The sequence below is a fragment of the Onychomys torridus genome, chromosome 10 (genome assembly GCF_903995425.1).
Source record: "Onychomys torridus chromosome 10, mOncTor1.1, whole genome shotgun sequence".
Taxonomy (NCBI): domain Eukaryota; kingdom Metazoa; phylum Chordata; class Mammalia; order Rodentia; family Cricetidae; genus Onychomys; species Onychomys torridus.
This window is the reverse complement of record NC_050452.1, coordinates 74,533,310-74,548,294: the sequence shown is the minus strand read 5'-3', so window position 1 is coordinate 74,548,294 and position 14,985 is coordinate 74,533,310. Positions and strand designations below refer to the sequence as shown.

At 38.9% G+C, this 14,985-nt stretch overlaps 1 protein-coding gene across 8 annotated transcripts in view; it reads left to right on the top strand.

Moving 5' to 3' along the window:
* The first annotated feature begins 5,395 nt into the window (after positions 1–5,395).
* Positions 5,396–14,985, top strand: part of LOC118592119 (THO complex subunit 2-like) — a 37,451-nt gene continuing 27,861 nt past the window's right edge. For all 8 annotated transcript variants that reach the window (XM_036200829.1, XM_036200833.1, XM_036200832.1 and 5 more), the window contains exon 1: positions 5,396–5,599. The gene's annotated coding sequence lies outside the window, so the exon portion shown is untranslated. The remainder of the gene's footprint in view (positions 5,600–14,985) is intronic.

Below are 14,985 nucleotides of genomic sequence, written 5' to 3'. Positions count from 1 at the left end.
ATAGAAATTTCTCCATTTTTCTTTCCCATGTGTCTCATTTACAACTAAATCTAATATTAAAATAACTAATGAGTAAGACAAACTTACTGAATATTTTAGTATGCAACAGAAGTTTTAATTCAGCAAATATGTACATGTGAAGCAGTATTTAAAGGAAGTTTTGAAATGCACAAAAACTGTGTAAAAGTAAAGGTTTGACTTACATTGTATCTAGAATTTAGTTCTCAAATATCCTTAATCTTATATTTCAGAATGTAAATGTATAATGCAAATTTAGTTCAGTTTCGTGTAAGGGTCCTCTAGTATTAAGGGGTTATCCATTATTAGAAGGGATCAGCTGAAAGTTGCGTATCAGCAATGATTTTCATTAGGCAAGAGTCTTACTAAATTTTTGGGAGAAATCTCTCTCTCTCTCTCTCTATATATATATATATGTTTGTGTGTGTGTGTGTGTGTGTTGTTGTTGTTGTTGTTGTTGTTGTCAATATATGTTGAAAGATGGTCTCACTGTATACTCCTGGCTGTCCTGGAACTAACTTTGTAAACTAGACTGGCCTACAGAGACCCACCTGCTCTCTGCCTCTTCTGTGCTGGTATTAAAGGCATGTGTAACCACACAAGGCTGAATAGAAATAAGTCTGTAGGCCTATGGGCTAGTGGCTCAGTGGGTGAAGGCACTTTCTACCAGGCCTGACAACCTGAGTTTTGTCCCCAGAACCCACATGGTAGAAGGATGTGCACTCTGGCATCATGTGCCCCCATCCCACAAATATGCTCACAAAATAAATAAAATGTAATTTTAAAACTTAAAAAAAAAGGAAGTGTTGAATAACCTGGCCTTTTGAGAGCCAGCAGGTAGAGAACAGGTAGAAGAGAGTCCTGGGCGTTAGTGTTGTTCTTTAAATTCTCAAGCATTTATTTACATCAAACCTCCAACAAACTGCTGAGCAGACAAGGCTTTCTAGCAACTTCTACAGTCACGAAGCATGTTGTGTTCCCTTAACACCAATGGCTCCATGTCTATCCTTTTCTCTTTCAGATATGCTACACTAATTTTTTTCTTCCTAGGTATTGAAGTTTGCATTCCAGGGTTATTGTGTGTATGTATTTATGTATGTGTACCATGTTGTTACAAGTAAACAAGCTTCAATTTGAAGTGCATTCATTATGTGGTATCCATGTGTATCGACCATGTGCCATATATCTATTATGGTCACTAGAACATCTTTTTATGATGCTTATTATTATACTGTTTTCCATTTAACTTGTAAAATTTTACAGAAGTAATTTTCTTTTTTTCCTTTTCACATATACGTTCATATATTTTTCTACTTTGGTCCTGGGAAGGCCAATCCTAATCTCTTTTCTATTATTCTCATCTCTGTAATGGGCATAATTTAAGATATTATATATCCAGGGTTCTCTGACAATCAAGAATCTCCTAACTGTAATAATGTGTATATTACTTAATAAAGACTTGACATGGTAAGAAAGAGTTGCCTTTTATCATGGCATAAACCCTGGAAAAGTACCTTCCTTTCTGTGTCCAGTAAGGATACAAGTAACACATTTATATGCTTTTTATACTCAACATACATTTTTAGACTCTCAGTAAACTCATCATGCACAGTCTTTTTTCCTTTTCCTCACAGAAGTATAATCTAGGACAGGTAGACATTTGGGACATAAAGGTAACAGGAGTGGCTGAGGGAGAAAGACAGAAGAGGAAAATGTCAGAAAGGGTATGTTGGTACACTGGTAACATTATTGGCTGCTGGAACACTGAGAAATAGTGTGCCATGGGCAATTCACAGCTCCACCCACCAATAATGGTAGTGATTCTCTTGTACTAATGGTAAACAAAGCAACCCTTCTTGAGTTCTGGATAAGGACAAACTTGTAGACCCGATAGCTAGTACTTAGTGGGCACATTCTACAGGGATATGCCACAAAGGATTTGCCTGCATGGCATCCTAGGCATAATCATGCACGGTTCAGTTCCACAGGTTTTTATTCCCCTAAAATACAATGCAGACAATGAGTGGAGTTGTTTTACATGGCTTTTATCCATCACTCATACAGTGGAGGAGAAAATAACACTTACCTTAGTTACTTTCTATTATTGTGTTAGGATAGATGTCTTGACCAAGGCAACTTACAGAGAAAAGAGTTTATTGGGGCTTACAGAGGGTGAGTCCTTGACCATCAGGGTGCAAAGGGAGTATGGCAGCAGGCCGGGTAAGCATGGAACTGGAGGAGTAATTCAGAGCTTACATCTGGTTAATAAACATGATGCAGAGAAAGCTAACTGGGAATGGTGTGATCGTGTGTGCTACTGAAATTCCCTCCTTGCCCCTCAGTTACATAAGTAAGACTTCCTAATCCTTGCCAAATAGTTCTACCAACTGGGGACCATATGCAAGAAACCAAGCACGGCCAGTATTGCTCAAGAAGCTACCATATGACCTAGCTCCACTCCTCTGCGTATGGCCAGAGGACTTGACATCATTCTGCACAGATGCTTGCTCAGCAATGTCCATTGCTGCTCTAGTCACAATAGCTAATAAATGGAAACAACCTAAATACCCTTCAACTGATAGATGAATAATACAGATGTGGCACATATATACAATGGAATAATATTCAGCTTCAAGGAAAAATACCATCATGAAGTGTAGTTGGAGTTTTCCTGCCTGGCTCACAGTCAGGACAAATCTCTCACACCCGCCAGGCCCGTAGACGCTCAGACCCAACCAAATAAACACACAGAAACTTACATTGTTTACAAACTGTATGGCTGTGGCAGGCTTCTTGTTATCTACTTCTTCTATCTTAAATTAACCCAATTCTATTAATCTATAATTTGCCACATGCCTCGTGGCTTACCAGTATCTTACATGTTGTTTCTCAAGGCAGTGGCTGGCAGTGTCTCCTCCAGCCTTCTCCTTCCCACAATTCTCTTCTCTGTTTGTCCCACCTATACTTCCTGCCTGGCTACTGGCCAATCAGCATTTTATTTATACAGAGTGGTATCCACAGCAATGAAGTTTGCAGATAAGTATAGCTCTCACCAAGCTGTAGGCATTAAATGTTTGCTGGAAGAACAGAAGTAAATAATATCCCACCCATGGTGGGAGATTTAATTAAATGCAGGTGGGCCACACAAAAGAGAGACATAATGCCGGGCGGTGGTAGCGCACGCCTTGAATCCCAGCACTCGGGAGGCAGAGCCAGGCAGATATCTGTGAGTTCAAGGCCAGCCTGGTCTATGGAGCAAGATCCAGGAAAGGTGCAAAGCTACACAGAGAAACCCTGTCTCGAAAAACCAAAAAAACAAAACAAAACAAACAAACAAACAAAAACAAAAAAAAAAACCCCAAAAAACAAAAACAAAACAAAACAAAAAAACCAAAACAACAACAACAACAAAAACCTAAGGCCAGTTATTGGGGTGAATGCTGGAAGATCAGAGAGACAGAACAAGCCACAGCTACCTCGCCTTGCCAGTTTCTCAGCTGATCCTATTTCCTCAGACTGGAAGCCTCTGAGTCCTCATCCAGAATGGATCTCATCTGAACTGTGCTGCTCCAAAGCCTAAAAGCTTAACCAGCCAAATGCTTCTAGTTTCTGGTCCTCATGCTTTATAGATTTTTCTGTTTTCTATCATCACTCCCTGGGATTAAAGGTGTGAGTCACCATACTTGTCTGTATCCTTGAACAGATGGATTTCTGTCTCTGGAATGCTAGGATTAAAGGCGTGTGCTACACTGCCTATCCTCATGTTTAATATTGTGGCTGTCCTGTTCTCTGACCCCATATAGGTTAATTTAGCCTGCACAATATTTTGGGGAACACAATACCACCACAGTGGGATGTCTTTCTGTAGGTTGTGAATATGTGTTGCTCTGATTGGTTGATAAATAAAGCTGTTAGGCCAATGGTGAGGCAGAATAAGGTTAGGTGGGACATTTTAACTGGAGAAAGAGGAGAAGGAAGGGGAGGGGCAGATGCTGGAAGCCGCTGCTAAAAGAAGCAAGATGTGAAAGTACCAGTGATCCACGTGGCAATGCACAGATTAATAGAAATGGGCTGAGTAAAGTTGTAAGAGCTAGCTAGGGAGAAGGCCAAGCAGTCTGTAAGTAATGTAAGTCTCTATGTGTTTACTGGGGTCCTAGCAGCTGCGGGACAGGCAGGACACAGGAAGACTTCTAACTACACTGAGTGTCAGGAAAAAAGATGCGTATCTTACTTGATTTTATATATTATTGCCTGTTGTTTTATGACATGATTTTATACATATATGTGACAGACTTAACAGATTGGAATAGAAATGGTAATTTTCAGAGATAATTTCAAAATGAGTTCAAATCTTAATGTGTCTTTAAAACCTAATGTCTTTTTACATTAGAAAGATTTTTTTTTTAAGAGACAGGGTTTCTCTGTGTAGTTTTGGTGCCTGTCTTGGATCTTGCTCCGTAGACCAGGCTGGCCTTGAACTCACAGATATCTGCCTGGCTCTGCCTCCTGTGTATCACCACCACCCAGCCTTAAAAATAATTTTAATCTAAAGAAAAAAAAAGGTGTAACCCTCACTCTTCATCAAAGCTTCTGCTTTTCATAGCTGATGGAGACCATGACAGAAAACCACAACTGGTCAATATCCCAATAACTCCAGTATAATCTCCAATAGCTTTATAAAATATTTCCATGTTTCTGTAAAGATGCATGTGTCCTTCAGATTAAAAAAAAAAAAAAAAAAAGTTTTAGTGGTGCACACCTTTAATCCCAGCACTCGGGAGGCTTAGCCAGGCGGATCTCTGTGAGTCTGAGGCCAGCCTGGTCTACTGAGCGAGATCCAGAACAGGCACCAAAACTACACAGAGAAAAACGGAAAAAAAAAAAAAAAAAAAAAAAAAAAAAAAATATATATATATATATATATATATATATATATATATATATATATATATATATATAAATAGCTTTAAGAGTTTGGTTGGGAACAAATCTTTACAGCAGTGTCTGCACTGAACAATTTTAGTCATGCTTCCCTAGCTTGTGGCCTGTTTTGTAGTTTGGAGACTCATTAGCATACTTGCACAAATAAACCGAATTCTCCCTTTAACACACTTCCAGATCTTCCATCAGTTAAATCACCGCATCGTTTTCCCGAAAATTCACGGAATCGTTTAAATGTAGCATTCCCTTTCAAAGGAATCTGCGAGCGACCACACAGTCAGCATCAGCGAGGTGTTTTCTAGCAGGAAAGCACTCAGGGCCGGGCGCCCTCGGTTACCCCAGTTCTGTCCCCGCTTAACCGCGGTCCAGCCGCGCATGCGCAGAGAGCACGCCGGGGGGAACCGCTGTCGCTCGGCAGTGACGTCAGCCAGGTGCCGGGAAGCTCCTGCCCGGTTCTCCACGAGGGTCGCTCTGTCGGGCCGGCTGGGTCTGGTTGGGTCTCTGTCGAGCTGGGTCTGGTGGACGCTGAACGGCGAAGCCCCTTCCCGAGCCGCGGCCTCGAGGCGGTTCCCGGCGGCCGGGGCCGGAAGGCGCGGGTCCGACACGGCCGCGGACGGCGACGTGGGCCGGGCGCGAGGAGGTGAGTTCGGAGGGCGAGCGGGCGAGCGGGCGGGCGGGCGGGCGGGCGGGCGTGGGCAGCGGCCTCCATCCCGCTGGGCCGCGACTGGACGCCCAGCCGTCCGGCATCACCCCGGGAAAAGCCGGACTCCGAGTCTTTCCCGGGCTTTCTCGGATGAGACGGAGGCCATCACTTCGGTGTCCTCAGGCGCTTCCTAAGCCTGGGCTTTTGGCGGCTCCTGTTGGCATCACTCAGTACACAAAATGCCCACCTGACGGGCAATAGGTGGTGTCTGGACAGTGAGCTTCGGAGAGTTAAACTGTGTCTGTCCCAGGTGCAGTAAAATCAGGAACGGGAGTAAAAGGGGTGAAGAGATTGAGAGTATTCCCGGGAACGGTTTCAGTATTTTTCTCACTGTTGTTAGGAGTACTTTTCTGTAATATTCTGAGGTTGTAGAAATGCTGGGAATGGAGGTGGCGCGCGCGGGGGTGGGGTGGGGGCGATTAGATTAGTTTAGGTTCAAGAAAAGGACGGGGTACCAGGCGTTTAGGAATGTGTATTGCTGTCTCTGGGTTTACCTGGGATTGACCCTCAGAAATTTAGCACATTTATAAATAAAATCAGAATATCAGCTCTGTTACATTAACACTGGGAGTTATTGTTAATTCTTCACTCAGTGCAATAAACATAGCCAAGATGTTCAGACAAGAACCGATTGTTTAGAGTGCTGAAAATACTACACTATATGCTTTTAACAAACGTTAGGTATGTCTCCATGATGTGCTCAAACATTTGGCAGAAGTTATTCTTTTGGGTGTCTTTTAAAAGACGTCTTAATCTTAAAAAACTCATACAATTACACACATGCTTCATCTACTCTTAACAATTATTTTGATACCAACAAGCTCCGTAGTTCCAAGAGAGGACATAGAGAGCAAACCACCCTTTGACAGGAGTCACCTAAGACTGTCAGGAAACACAGATGTTTACGTTGCGATTGATAACAGTAGGCAGAATTACAGTTTTAGTAGCAACGAAAATAATTTTATAGTTGAGGGTCACCACACCGAGGGTTTCAGCAGTAGGAAGGTTGAGAACCACTGATGGAGAGGTTAAAAAAAAAAACAAAAAAAAAAAAAACAGAAGAAATTAATGAAAAGAAAGCACATAGCAAAACAGACTAGGGCAGTGAGCTGAATGAAAGATTCTGGCATTATGAAAAAAAAAAACATGTAGGCTGATTTAAATTCACACTATTGCTAATATAGAGAGGTGTGTGTGTAAAACATACCAAATACCTATATATCAGAACCAGCTGGATGGAAATAAGGAAAATGTTAATTGGCTAATAGTATAAGGGTTTCCCTTCTTCCTTTTCTTTCCTCTCACTCAAAGTAGGTGTAAAACCAGTAGACCAAACCATAGCAAAGAAGTTTTTGCCTTATTGTTGCTCAAAATTTTAAGACATTTTAGTTTGTCATTTTTCATATTGAGAGATTAGTTTATTTCCTGAATTAATTCCTTATGTTACCCAAATACTTTTCAAGTTCATCATAATACTGTCACCTTTTATTGGACAAATTCAGAAAGAGCCCGTATTTCATAAATACACTGCATGTCAAAGAGACTAATCATTTTAAATTAATAATTTCTCGTATTGAAAGCTGTTTTTTAAAAATTGGTGTATTTTATTGTATGAGTGTTCTGCTTGTGTGTATGTACACCACATGTGTGCCTGGTGCCCATGGAAATCAAAAGAGGGCATTAGGTCCCCTAGCATTATTTGGTGAGTGTGTGATATGTGAATGCATGTATTTGTAAGTGTGCTCACCCACATGTTCCTTGCCAAAGCCAGAGGTCAACATTAGGTGTCTATCACTTTTCCACCTTTTTGTTTGTTTTTTATTTTTGAGAGGATGTCTCTTAATAAGTTTAGGCTAGGCTGGCTGGCCGGCTGGTGAACTTCCTGGGTGTGCCTGTTTTGTACCATCTCCATCCTCCAGCTGTGAGGTTACACAGCTCCCTGTTTTTATGTGGGTTCTGGGATCCAAACTCAGGACCTCATGCCTGAGCAGCAAGCATCCACTGAACTGTCTCCCAGGTCCAAAAGTAATTATTTTTGAAAGCCCAGCTTTTACTTTCAGTGCTTCAGTGTTTCACCCACAAATTGGAAAAGTAGCTCCTTTTTTCAACCCGAGTTTCTGGATACATTCTCACAGAAGATCACTGATGTCTCATCTCGTAGTTTGTATAGTTACTCATCCTAGAACCTGGTGGCTGTTTTGAAGAACATCTAATTTGATACCATAAGACATAATTATTAAGCATTCTAGTCATTTCTTGGACAATGAAGTTATTAGAAACATACCAGGGTTGGTTACCACAAGGTGACTGTTTTATACAATCCAGCTAATTGCTCTTAAGATTTTTTTTTTTTTTTTTAAGTTTATGTGTTTGAGTATTTGCTTACATTTATGTATGGGCACCACATACATGCCATGTGCCCTCAGAGGCTAGAAGAGGGTGTCAGATGTGGTGATATATGGTGTACCCTAATAAAACTTATCTGAGGACCAGAGAACAGAACAGCCACTAGATTAGACATAGAGGCCAGAAAATGGCGGCACACACGTCTTTAATCCTAGCATCCCAGAGACAGAGATCCATGCAGATCTCTGAGAGTTCAAGGACAGACTGGAAACAGCCAGGCATGGTGACACATACCTTTAGGTGGCAGGAATTGGTGGCAGGAAACAGAAAGATATATAAGGCATGAGGACCAGGAACTAGAGACTTAAGCTTTTAGGCTTTTAGCAGCAACTGCTGAGATCCATTTGTGTGAGGACTCAGAAGCTTTCAGTCTGAAGATTCGTGGAAACAGGATCAGATGAGGAGTTGTTAAGGTGAGGTAGCTGTAGCTTGTTCTGCTTCTCTGATCTTTCAGCATTCATCCTAGTACTGGGATCCGGGTTTTTAATTAATAAGACCGTTTAGAAATTTGCGTAGCAGTCAGATTCCCTGGAACTGGAGTTACAGGTGGCTGTGAGTCTCCATGTTGAGAATCCAAGCCAGACTCTCTGCAAGAGCAACAAGTGCTCTTAACTGCTAACAAGTCCTGCCCCAAATCATTTTTAATAAAGTGATTCTCCTGTGCTTGCTTATGCACTGGTAAAATTGGGCTGTTGTATAGACTAAGAAGGTGGGTAGGGTTATGTTTAAGAAAGGTTGGCAATAGAGTTTGATTATCTTACCAGTTATGTTCTTTCAGTAGGTACTGTCTCAAGTCTGGAGTTTTCAACTCAGTACAAAGTTTACCATGCATAAGCACCGCTTCATTTTTCCTCCTCAGCTTCCCTTCCGCCCAGATGGCACAATGTAAGGTTTCTTCTGAGAGTTCTGCTCAAGCCTAGGCAGACCATTCTGTGATGCTTCTTCTTGCCAGTTGTGTGAAGATCGTTGGATCTGTTGACTTTTACATAGAATTAGCATAGCAGTTTCCTTTTGCTCCAACAACTTTGATGTTTCCTTTATGTTTCCCCATTTTGGCTATTCATATGTTTTTCTGAAAATAGTATTAATCAACTATAGTAAAGTTAAAAAATCTGTCCTTGTTACTAGCCTGATCTATTTCCACCTTGGAGGAAGAATGCTTGACAGTATCCAAATTCTTATAGTATATTTGAGCCACAAAGAGGAGGCTTTGTTATATTTGTGCTTTTTTCTTTTGAGACAGTATTTTGTTATATATTATTTTACTTTTCATTTTTGTACAGACCAATGTGGTATAGAAGGAACTGTTCTCAAATGGGATTTATCTGGAGTCTATTGTTGCATTCAGTGTTATCTGCCTCTAGGGCAGGGGTTCTTAATCTGTGTGTTGTGACCCCTTTGGAGTTAAACAACCCTTTCACAGGGGTCGCCTAAGACTGTCAGAAAACACAGTTATTTACATTATGATTCATAACAGTAGCAAGTAATGAAAATGATTTTATGATTAGGAGTCCCCATGACATGAGGGACTGTATTGAAGGGTCACAGCATTGGGAAGGTTGAGAACCACTGCTCTAGGGGATGGATATTATCTCAGACTGGGTCAACATTAATTTGTTAGGTACCTATTGTATATATAAAATAAACCAACAAGTGCCAAACAAATTTGGTTTGTATACTCAGTTTGAACTGCAAATCAATTATTTTTACTGTCATACTAACTTACACAAAAACAGTGCAAGAAAAATTAATTTGTAAACAAGTTTTATTAGAAAATTTCATTTAAACATAGTTGTTAACCTGTTTGTTATTAACCTAATTGTTCATATTTTAGAGAAGAAACAAAACTAGATAAGAAGGCTTAGAATATCCATGGTTAGAATTGTAATGAGTTCAGTAGTTAAGACAGTTTAATATTTTCATTGTATATAGAGTTTTAAGATAACAATCTTGGCTGACAGTGTTACCATCACCAGGAGGTTTTCATAAATTTTATATGACCACGGGGCTGGAGAGATGACTCAACAGTTAAGAGCACTTGTTGATTTTGCAGAGGACCTGGGGTCCTCTCCTCAGCACCCATGTGGTAGGATCACACCTACCTGTAACTCCAATTTTTGCAGGATCTGACACCCTGTTCTGGCCTCCTCAGGTACCAGGCACACAAATGGTACCCAGACATACATTAAGGCAAAACCTATGCACATAAAATAATAATAATACTTTAAAAGTAAATTTTATATATTTTTTAGTGTTTACATTAACATAATATCAAACCATTTACTTAACCAGTTATAAACCAGATTTAACAGCGATAATCACTTAAAAGACTTTAAAAATAAATGTTTAAAAATCTTAATTCTTTTAAAGTGCAGTTTTCTCTAACCAATCAAAACCTTAAGTCAACAAAAAACACAACATAAAATCATTGTTTCCTATGTCATTTCTTGCAAATATTATTAAGAGCAGATCCATTTTAAGAAAGCTAGTTTTCAGCATAGAGAATCAAATTCTGCTTGTATATTAGTACATCAAAATTTTATCTCTTTAGAAAAACAATTATAGCCAACTAAATTATACATATATTTCCTTCTGTAAAACATTTGGTGAGGACTAAAGAGATGGTTTAGTGGTTAAGAGCACTGGCTGCTCTGCTCTTCTAGAGGTGCTAAGTTCAATTTTCAATAACCACTTGGTGGCTTACAGTCATCTATCGTAGGCTTCTTGTGCGTAGAATGCAGACAAACCACTCAAATATAAAATAAACATTCATATGTAAACTTTTAAACATTTTGTGTAATCCTTCTGTTGTATGTTCAACTTGTCTTTTATTTTTTTAAAGTAGATTCTCTTTATGAGTATTTTTCTTTCTGCCTTTGTTCTTAGTTCTTTATAGGTTTTCTGCCCCCCAGATCCCCCCAAATAGGTTTCTCTGAGGACACAGTAAGAAATCCTAATTGAAAAGGAATAACAATAGGTTTGAGCAAAGCAACTCCTGGGCGGGTTCTCCAGTCCCAGAGATTGAGGTTGGTTGGAGAAGCTGCATGCCTGAACTAAAGCAGGGAGATTATATAGGTTGTAGGCCAGGGGTGATGACATGTCCACCACAAGCTGGTTTTGTGCCCAAGTTTGGTAAAAGCTGAATGCTTTAGGTGGGGACTTGGGCAGCTGGCAGTTTCAGGGGAGGAATCAGCCTTAGCCACCAAGAATGTGGAACTGGGCTTTTTGGTGCCTTTCCTTTGGAGATTCTCTGAGTGGGCAGGGTTTGGAGAGACAGGAACGGGGCTTCTCAGACAGTTCAGGAGCAAGAAGGAGGTTCCAACTGAACAGTTATGTCATTAAATTTACATTTTGAAGCAATGCTTCCAACATTTTGTTCATTTAGGCACAATTACATTTTTTTGTCACCAAAATAATTCACTTTATGTCTTTTGCTAGAATTCTCATTGAAGTGCAGCTACTTTCTTTGTATAGTCCTTGCCATTAAATTGAATGTTAATTAGAGTCTTTAACTCACTTTTTAGTGAGGACCTGTGAAAAAAGCTATTTAAAACATTATCCTCATACCAATAATTTATGAAAGCCCATTTATTAATAAAAATTATTTTCCTTTCATAGAAATTAAGGAACCAAGAATACTTGAATATGTATTTAGCCATTGATATTTGAGTATTTCAACTTAGAGCTGACTAAGATAATTTATCTCTATCACTTTTTTTTTTTTTCAGGTAAAGCAGTTCTTTTAGCATCGTGATTTTTAAATGGCCTGTTTTATCCCTCCAACCCTCTTCTTTTTTCCCTTGTTCTCAAGTTCAGTATTTACATTCTACTTAGATCTACCTGAAATAGCAAACTCCAGTTGACCTTAAATAACAAAGTTATCTTAATAACCAGAGTCAGCAGAAGAAAAATAAAAGCTCCTTTTATATGATAACCCTACTAATTGTAGTTTAATATCTTTGAGGTGTTCACAAGAAAAAAATGAAATTAGACATACTGGTCAAACAGAAAACTAAATTATATGATGGAGACAAGAGTGTCATACTACCACACACTTCAACCTCATCAGTCTCATAATTCTCAAAAGGCTTCTGGATAAAATGTTCTCTCCACTTCAGTGTTGAAACAGTATCTGCTGAAAGCACTGTAGACTTTTTTTTAAAAGACCATTGCATAGGAGCCATATCAGTAGGGTCTGCAGTGAAGAGAGGGTAGAGTGAGTAGGCTCAACTCCAAGTTTGGGGTGGGCAAGAGGGGATTTATAGCTAAGAATTAGAGTTGGGGGTCAGTGAATAGAAAATGCCTAAGGGAGATTCTGTCTAAACTGACTTCTAAAAATCCTTACTGAAAACATCTAAGAGTAGTTAGACATCACTTGGGGAATAGTGGAAGATAAGGAATCTGCCCTTACTGTGGTTGTGATCAAATACGAAGGATGGGTTCCAGGGTTCTTTCTTATTAAACTGATTCATACAGTTCTTTGCTGAAGCTGAATTTTAAAAGGAAGGTTACATGTGGCCTAGGAGGAAAAAGTTTGGTGTCTAACTCCTGGCCAGACAAAAATCATCATACTTATCCATCAGGATCCACGCTGGAGTCAGATCAGGGACTGAAGCAGCCCTTCAGCTGTGCTGCTGTTCTCCACCCACTCATACAGATGCCCTCAACACAGCATTGCCAAGTGGCTCCATTTATCTGTCATCCTCACAGGAAGGGAAGGGGATGACAACATATGTCACAACCGTGGTTTATAGAGCTGCTCACTTACTGTGGCCACCATTGCCTATTTCCGTTCTCCCTGCCTGCTCAGCAGTGTTATTACCTGCTCATACACAGATCTAGTGAAAGCTGATGACATCTAAATCTACTGAGCCTAGCAGTTACTTGACTTAATGCATGAACTTACTGATCATATATGCTATATAGAGTGCCTTCAAATATGTGTCCTTATTGTATCTCTCCCACATTTCTGTGGAATATGGTACAACACGAAGCTGCTAAAGAAATTTCTTCATTTCTTGAAATGAGATCTACACTCTGAGATGAAGTTATATTGGAGCTATTGTTTTTGCAGATTTTTATGGCATTTGAAGTGTTCTTTGGACCATGGATAATTATGAAAACATACATATGTGCTTGATTATCCTTTCGAGAACATACAGCATATGCATATTTTCTTCCATTGTTTTGTTTGTATTTGAGAAGTTCATTTGCTTTGTGTTTTGGCTTATCAGGAATTTATTGTGTGTGAGTTCTGGGGCCTAGATGTCCAAATTAAGGTGCCAGCAGGGCTATGCTACCTACTAAGGTTAGAGGGGAATCTTCTCTGGTCTCTTCCTAGTATCTGGTATTGGGTCAATCCTTGGTGTCCTTGTGTAGCTTCATCTTTCTAGTCTTCTGTTTTCCTTCTGTTTCTTAGAACTATCTCTTATAAAAGTGTCTACCCTGTTGATTTTCAATTTAGGGATTTTCTGGTGTTCCCATTGTGACCTAACATATGACCAGTCTTTGTAAATCTTCCACAAATACTAGAAGAAAGATATGGGTGATCTTTTTTGATATGGTACAGAATGAATATCCCTCATCCGTAATACTTAGAACCAGATGTATTGGATATTTGTGGAGTTTCCCCAGATTTTGATATATTTGCATATATTTGATATATCTTACAGATTGGACCTGTTTGTATATGCCTTTATATATGGTATATAATATAACATATAATAACATTTTAGCAATGTTGTAATGTTTTTGTGAATGAAACAGTTTTGTGTTATGTAATTTTTTTCATCTGTGGTGTCCATTGATCAGACAAAACTTTTCAGACTTTTATCAAATTCACATCTCTAACTTTGGGGTTAGGGATCCTCAGCGTGTATGAAGTTTGATTTTTTTTTAAAATATGTCTTGATGCTTTGTTCAATATATTAAGAATTTATGATAGTCAAATTACTGTTATATAACAAAATAATTTATATATATATATGTCTTATTACTTTTTACATGGATCTGAGTCTCTGTATGTGGTGTATGTGTGGAGGAGGCCAGAAGAGCATGTCAGATCCTCAAGACCTTGAGTTACATGTAGTTGTGATATAGGTATGGATATGGGACCTGACTCAGGTTCTCTTCAGTAACAGCCAGCATTCTTAACTACTGAACCATCTCTCCAGCCCCAATATCAAATAATTTTTATCAAACTTAATACTTTATTAAGTAGGTTATTTTCTTCATAATGTAGGTCATTTTCTTAGTCTGATGAATATATCAGTTAACTTGTTTAAAAAAATTTTTGTCCTTTCTGTTTTTTAAAGATTGCTTTATTTTTTATATTAATGTCCATTTTAAATGATGTTACAAAAATTCTACAGATGCCTTTTACATTTTTAACCAGTTGTTGCAACTTGGTCATCTTACAAGCATTTAATCCATTCATATTCCATGCATTATAATCACTAATCTCTTATTATCATTTGCCATTTTTATAGTAGATATAATTTTATACTATCTTGTATATTGTTAAATATTTGCACATATATTCTCTCAGTAATAGTAACAAGATCGTCTACACTAGCTCTTTTGAAGTGATTGACTGTGTTTGAAAGTAGCTTCCATTAGTTTCCATGCTGGTTGTAATGACCTGTGCTTTGGTGTGTCTTATTTTGGATTTTGTTGTGGAAAGAAGAAAATTCAACTGTTAAAACAAGAGTTAAATAAAGAAAAAAGTAATGTTGTATGTGATGTTTATGTCTGTTACCTGACATTTTATTTTAATATTGTTCTTTTTGGTCCTCATTTAAAGTTATTCCATGCTCTCTCACTTTGTTCTTCACAATACATTTTGTTTAGAGTGGGTGGGATTTTTTTTCCATTCAGAATGAAAGAAGTGAACTGATACTTTTCCATTGCAATTGACA